The sequence below is a fragment of the Rhipicephalus sanguineus genome, chromosome 7 (genome assembly GCF_013339695.2).
Source record: "Rhipicephalus sanguineus isolate Rsan-2018 chromosome 7, BIME_Rsan_1.4, whole genome shotgun sequence".
NCBI lineage: Eukaryota > Metazoa > Arthropoda > Arachnida > Ixodida > Ixodidae > Rhipicephalus > Rhipicephalus sanguineus.
Genome location: NC_051182.1, coordinates 89,198,877 through 89,206,878, shown reverse-complemented (window position 1 = coordinate 89,206,878; position 8,002 = coordinate 89,198,877).

The window sequence follows — 8,002 nt, the reverse complement described above, 5'->3', positions numbered from 1 at the left end:
CTGGTGCAGCCTGCCAATGGAAACAGCACTTGCGAAAGTTATAAAGTGCGCCTTTGGAGGTAGATGTTACTTCCCAATTGCCTGTGGAGGAATTTATGTCTGTGAAATCGGTAAGCAGCTCTATTAGTTCCAGGATAGCGTCCCTTCTGCTTGCGCGACATTAGAAAGCCCACAAAGCCGGCGTATGACTGATGGGATGCGGTGTGGCGCTGCTGATAACAAATCCGTGAAATGTGTTGCTGGCGGCGACTACCGTATTTTTTTGTGGGGGAGGAAACATTAGGAAAAAGAAAAGCGAAGCTAGTCCATATAGTTGCGAACGTACATTTTATACCATCCATTCCTAAACATATTCGGATTTTAAAACAATTTTATTTCTAAAATAAGGTACCTCCCGTTTGATGGCCGATCCCCCACGGTGGGTTGCGCCAAGTAGCTGAGGATCAACCAACCAACCAACATATAGGGAAGGAGCCTGTGGCACGTACCCGCGTATGACAGTCCGTGGTATGCGGGCAACGTGGTATGTGGCACAGATGACTGGGCGAAAGAGCTTCATGAGGAACGCGACAAGCGTGTCAAGTTATTCATGTCATGACCTGTCAGTCAGTGTCGTCATGCGCTCATAAATTTTGCCATATAGCAAATTAAAGAAGCGACCACTACACCCAGACGCACGCGATAGATAGATAGATAGATAGATAGATAGATAGATAGATAGATAGATAGATAGATAGATAGATAGATAGATAGATAGATAGATAGATAGATAGATAGATAGATAGATAGATAGATAGATAGATAGATAGATAGATAGATAGATAGATAGATAGATAGATAGATAGATAGATAGACGTGACAAAAGTGTCCGTTCATGAAAAAATGCTTCGCTTCAAGTAAGTAGTATGTAATATGTAGCTCTGGAGTAATCGGGGCCCTCAGTAATGTGTCGCTATCTAGTATTCGTTGGAGATTTTGCCTTTCATGTATTGTAGTAAGGCCACGGTACCACATAAGAGGGAGTGTTCCCATCGGTATCAGATATCATCCAGGATGAGTATCAATCCGCTGAAAAGACTGGTAAGCTACAATTTCCTGACTTCGGTCTTGGAAGCAAGACGGTGGAAGCAAATCGCACACCAGGAAGCGAACACGAGTGGCACAAGTGTCAAAGAAATAGACACTGAGCACCGAAAGACGTTTCCAGTCTGCGTTGAATGGGCGCAGATGGATCAAGTCGATTGGCTGTCCGCGTCGAATGAAAGGCAATCAGTAGAGCTGCAGAAACGCAGTGAGCGGGGAAAAGCGTAATGGAAGCGACCTTCATTGGTGTGTGTGGAGCAGTGCGAGATCTTCCTGCACTACTTCAAACGTGGTGAGCAAAGCGATAGATACCCCTTATAAATGGACAGTTCTATTTATGCCACCGTCAGCAGAAAGTCGACCTACTGCCGCTTCTCTCAGTGATTGCTTAATACCATGATTGGGAGACGAGCCATACTGGCTGAGTCGGGATTACGAGGCATTGTTTCCTAATGCCTAAACAGTGCGGACGTTTAGCCTAAGCAACCTGTACGTTTCACAGTCAATACTAAAGAAGTCCGGCGACCACAGGAATATTTGGTGGGAGTTCTCTTGCATGCCTTATTTATTTCAGGTCATCATCGGTAGCACTGAAGTAAGGTTACACAACAGCATAGATAAGCTTGTTGAAAGAGTACGTTCTACCTAATATTAGTGATCACTTACTAGCAAAGAGAAACACAAGAAAAAGAAAAGCTGTCCGAGCAACCAGATTGGGTACTTGATCTTTAGAATGTTGACTCACCTACAGAAATGCCACCTGTACAACAGACCTTCAAGCTATACGTTTACTTACCTCGTTAATACCTGGCTTTACATGACATGGGATAGTATTCCGTGCGTAGTCATCCAATTGCAAAAACACGCCTCAAGCGACACATGTGTTGATTGAACGAAGGAAGGGGAATTTTTAGGGGCTCGTTTTTCTTTGTTATACACAATAATAATTAGAATTAAGAGACCATAATACCAAGACCATAATAATGACAATAATGACAATAATGCTTTGAATAACTTATGTTGTCAATCTGCTGTAGCTATTGCTTTGTTGTTACCATTTTCCACGCTTTATGTACGTCAAATATTGAACTGTTTAGGCTGACTGTAAACACCTCCCCCACTGCAATACCTCTGGCGCTGTGGGTACCGAATAAATATTTATATAAATAACTAACTAACTAACTAAATAAATAAATAAGGAATGTTGTCTGTGATGCCTTTCAATGGGAAATTCGTGGCAACCACGCTAGCATGCCGCCATTTTGCGAAATGTCTGTTTGCGCAACTTACGACATCAAATGCTGACTCAATAGGACAGTGGACACATCGTCGTAAGAATAACACACACAACACCGATCGTTCGTCATTCTTGCTTCCATATCGTGGAAGGGGTTCTTTGCGTCAGTATATTGGCTTGTGCGAGTCGGTATTGGGAAAGGGGGATGGTGTGATTTGCAGTAGCTGAAAAACGAACAGTGCGACTCAGAAGTAGGAACGGAGTAACAAGCATACCTTTATTCTGCAATGTTACCATAACTCATTCCTTTGTCCATGTGGGTTCGGCTGCGCCTACAGGGATATGTTGAGTACATAAAAGTGAAACTGTACAGACGACTAAACGTGAGCAAGCAAAAAGACAGAAACGAATGCATTCTTCTTCTTCGAGTGTCCTTCTTAGCCTCCCAAATTTTGGGTCTGTGGACACCTTCTGTATCACAAAGGGGCACCAGTATCCACAGTATGTGAAAATGCGGAAGATAATTGAAAAGAACGAAGGGAAGGCAAACCGCGTAGACCTGACAGTGTCTATATCGGAGAAATCTTCGCTCTACATTCATAGCACAGTGGAACTATCTTATGCACCTGAAAATGCGCGTAAGTTATTTGCTGAAACACATTTTCCAAATTTCGCACTTCTTCGAACGAGCTAGTAGAAAACACAAAAATTTTGTGACAAGAAAAAAAAAAGACTGCTTAACGGTGTCGAGGGCCGCCTTTCAGGTCACGTGAAGAAAACAAAACAAAATACGTTGTAGCTCGAAAGCTATCTCCGCAAAAGAAGCTGAATTAGTCTTGACGTAACCGATGACAAAATTAGTATGAAACCTAAGTTTTCGGCGCGCTTTGTTTAACACTTCCAGATGCTTCCTTCAAAACGGCAGCCAACAGTAAGCGCTTGTCGCGTTCCACTTCACTCCTCCTCTGTTGCTTTCTCATGACCCGAATTACCGCTGTCAGCTAACCGTCGACGAAACCCTGGTTGTGCATCCAGAACGGTATGGACGAAAAACGCTCGTGACAGGCGGGTCGGGCGACTAGGACATCGACGAGGTTAGATAATTATATGGCAACAGGATTAGCTGAGTGGTACGTAGCATTCGTTTATTTTTTTTTATCGGAAACCTCTGGTCTAAAGGCCGGCGTCATCGTTTCGCTCGACAGAGATCGATAAAGCTGGGTCCTCAATAATTTTTCCTCAATTATAGGCGTAATTAACAAAACGGGAACAATTACCTGAGTCAAGCGAAACAAGAACCATGCGTGTCTTCTTGGGAACTTCCGCACAAATAAAACATTTTTACGCGTAGAAAATAATGTAATATGGATGTATACTTATGATGACCATCATCACATTCCTTTCTACTTTTTCTGCACTGAAAATACTTTATATGTCTGAAAGATGTGTCACGAACTCTTCCAAGCTGCCACCTTGTCCTGGGAAAGGCTTTAGGTGGCTCATTTATTTGCACGTCGTTTATACGAAGCTTGTCTTTTTTCATGTCTGGCTTGCTGTTCTCATCAGCGAAATTATAAAATGCCTCGATGGTATTAGGAACTGTGTACGCCTTAAAACATGTAACTATAAAACGATACGAACGACACGTGTAACTTTCATTCAACTATATTGTACGTGTTAGCATAGCTGTATTGGTCGTCTGGTGGTGTTGGGATTATAGTACAGACTAATGACCTGGAAGACGCAGATTCCACCCCGGCCACGGCGGTCGCTTATGGATGGAGACAAAGTGCTGGAAACCCGTATACATATATTGAGGAGCACGCTAAGGAACCCCAGGTGGTCGAAATTTCCAGAGCCCTCAACTACGGCGTGCCTCATAATCATATTGTAGTTTTTACACGTTGCACCCCAAAAGCTATTGTATTATCTCTGGCTGTATTTCATAACCATGATCTGTTATGGAATTGCAGAAGTTCCAGGGTCTTTCAGAAGCTTCGCATGAGTTGCCCCTTGCTTATTCTTTTAGCGTTAAGCGGGTGCGTTGTCAGAAAGATCAGGGCGGTAGCTGAGAAGGCTCGAAGCTACATAACTCCTCTTAAGTTTCGCTTTCTCAAGAGGGCTTTTCTTTCGTCTCATGGAAGCGGCGTTGAGTAGGTTATGTTCATCTACGGTACGTGCGATCCATCGCAAAAATCTCATCATATACTCAATAAGAATATTTGACAGGACTCATAGACTGAGAGTAAAATACAAGTTCGTTGCCAAATTAATGTAATACAGAATGAAGTTTCAACGTAAAAACTATCGGGAGGACCTCCTATGAGTGCACATAGGAAACTACAGAACACACGATGAACGGTAAAAATGAACAGAAGAATAGAAATCGAGACAGCCGAACTAAGAAGGTGTCATATTGCATAAGGACAACGCCTAATCAAAATGCGCTTGGACATATTAGAAATAACGAAACAAGTGGTACTGGAAGGTTACACAGTAATGATAACGCAAAATTATGCATCGTAGTACATGTTCTTTCTTCACGGCTCACTGAACTGGACAGCGTTACAAAAAGAGACCATCCAGCTATGACGCGCATCGTCTATCAGGTATTTTATCAAGATTACTCATGACTGGAATCTAAACAAGCCAGAAGTTCATTTGGAATATCGAATCTTGACGAGATGAAAAATTCTTGAACAGGGGGTCTTCCAGCGACACTGCCACCACGTGTTGAAGAATGTTTGATCTCAATAAAGAACTATTATACAAAATTACAAAATATAAAATTATATTCAGTCTATTACTATACTGCCCACCTTCCAGCGGCCCAGATTGGAAGCCGTAATAACGATGCTGGAATTGATCAAATATCAGCAAGCTCACGTATGTGCTAATTTCGTAACGCATTTAGCCACAGAAAAAGAAATTCGTAGACGTAAAACTCCACAAAAAATGTAAGAAAGCCGAACTATTTTCTCCTCGGATTCCTATAAGAGAAACACAAAACAGAGTTTTCCGCGTTCGCACTTCCTCATGCCAAAAGAAATTACATACCTTGCTGTTCTGTCTTTCGTTCAGCTCCCTCGGCATACTTAGAAGGGCTCTTCGGTTCCTTTGCGTTTTGTTCACCGAATAACGCGCTAAGGACACCGAAAAGTTCAGTTCGCGCCCTCTTATTTCTTTCCTTCATAGTTTTAGGTCTGCGCAGAACTCGTGGAATGGCTGCCTAAACTACCGCTATAATTCTATTACCGAGACGATGTCCGCACGAACAGCTCTGCGGACACAAAGCCCTGAGAGCCGTGAAGTGGAACGGTCCAATGTCAACAAGGCACAGTCGAAAAGCCCTCTCCAATTCTTGGGCTGTGTCTCACGCAGATGTCCGTCACTGAAGTCCACCGCCAGCTCCTTGTTTTGTCTATGAGAGGGAAGGGGAGAGGCAAATTATCTGTCAACGTGTAGGCACCCAATTTCGGAGAGTCGTTGGCTGGAATATGCCCGCGTGTCACAAACAGCCTCTAAGTTAAGCGCGGAGAATGGCGTAGTTTAGCGGTGTTGTTTAAGTGGAAGGATTGCACGAGTGTCATTTATCTTTCGAAGCTGGAGGCAATTTGTTTATTCTTTCTTTGCTAATGTTTTTAGCAGAACAGGTAGAGCCGTGGCTGTAGTAGATGCTTTACTAATCTAAAATGACGAGTTATTAAGAACATATTGGCTTTTTTTCGTCGGCCTGTGCTGATGTAGAGCTTCTTTGCAGCTAGTGCAGCCAGTGAAATATTTAAAAGTACTTATCCTAATTATTTTTATGTTTATGTCTCAAAACCACGATATCGTTATGAGGGACGCCGTAATGGAGGGATCCGCAAGTTTTGTCTACCTAAGGGTTTTCTTTTAACGGTCACTTAAATCTAAGAACACGGACCTCTAGCACTTCACCTCCATCGAAATGCGCCCGCGATTCGAACCCGCGACCTTGAGGTCAGCAATCGAGAACTGTTAGCTTCATGCTGTAAATAATCTTCATATATTGGTTCGGTTGAACAGTGCTACCGTAACTGTCTTACCCGAAAGCAATAGTGAGGCTTCAAATATATTTTAACAGTTCCACTATGTGCCTTTGTATATCCTCGTGTTTGTCTTTTACCTTGTGGCGACAACGATTGTGCAAGATAGAGGAGTAGCTGGCCCCACGCATTACCATCCAACCTCTCCTTTTAAGCATTTATTAAATGAAATTCACAGTTTCTGCAACCGTTATTAGGCAATATGCCAAACTTGAGGTACTGTATAAATGTGATCGCGCCAGGAGGTACTTTCTTTTCTTGTTCAATATAGACATCAGCCATGATATTAATGATTCCGATTTAGTCATTTTTATTTATGCATTTCAATTTACTGCAGGCCAGCATGGCCCAAGCAGGAGTGGAATTAAAAAGAAAGGAAAACAGCCCAGAAACATTTTTTTACAATACCGGCACCACATCCAATGTATCGCTTTCGCTAGCACGGTTTTTAACTAAGAAATGAAAAACAGCATCAAACAGCACAACACTCGCACGACAAGTAATATAACAGTTTCATCGATGCAATATTCAACACGACAATTGTGGTTCAAGGGCTTCATCCATATTGTTTGCCCCACAAATGAACTCAGGCAGACTGTTCCAATCCGAAAGAGTGTTCTCGAAAGACGCATTTAAAATAGATTACCTTACCGCTTTGAGTCGGTCACCTTCCAATATTAAGTGTCTTTCTAATGAGAACTAACACACAATAACGCCAAGGAAAGTATAGGAGATGTTATTCGTAATAATTGGGATATAAATGGTAAGAAAGTGAAGTGAACGAAGAGATAACTTGCCGCAGGCAGGGACCGAACCTGGTACCTTCTAATAACACCTCCGATGCTCTACCACCGACATAAGGCGGCGGTCATCCCGCCTGTCCACTTTAGAGGGTATATATGTGCATTTGAACCTATGAGCTGTTAGGCAGCGCCAATCACAGCCATGGCGGCGAGTGTGGAACACGTTTTTTTTCTGCCTTTTGGCGTGCAGAGCGCTAAAATGGTGCAAAATGGCGCAATAATGGTGCTGAGCGCAAGCAACTAGATAGAGGACATGCGAGAGGATAAAGACACGGCGCATGTACTGCGCCCTTGTCCCTTCGCCCGCGCTGTGTCTACTTTATGCGCTCAGTACCATTAAGAATGACTTGTTCCAACTTGCTCAATTAGCAACAATTGCTGTGCTGTATATATTGGTTTTTATGCATTACTACCTGAGTGATTTTACGCTGCATTGCGTTGAATGTTTGCGCCAACTATCGACAGCGAATTAGACTGCGGACTCTAAGTCGTAGTATGTATAGGCAAACGTTTGTATGCGAAATTTTTTGGCAAAGTTACCTTGCAACTCGACATGCAGAGAGAAATTACCAAGAGAATGCACTGCCCAAAGAGGACAAAATCGGAGCTTTTGTAGAATAATGTCCCGTCAGCCGAATGCAACGTTATTGAACTTACTCAATGATAAGGGAAAACAAAAGCTTATCAGCGCTTCGCTGTTATTGTTAAACCACGCCATCTGCGAATCGCAAAAATTTTAAGAACAGCTTCGATTACTGAACGGCGTGAAACACGTGTGGCTGGTATATTCGAGTACGAAGGCGATAGCGAGC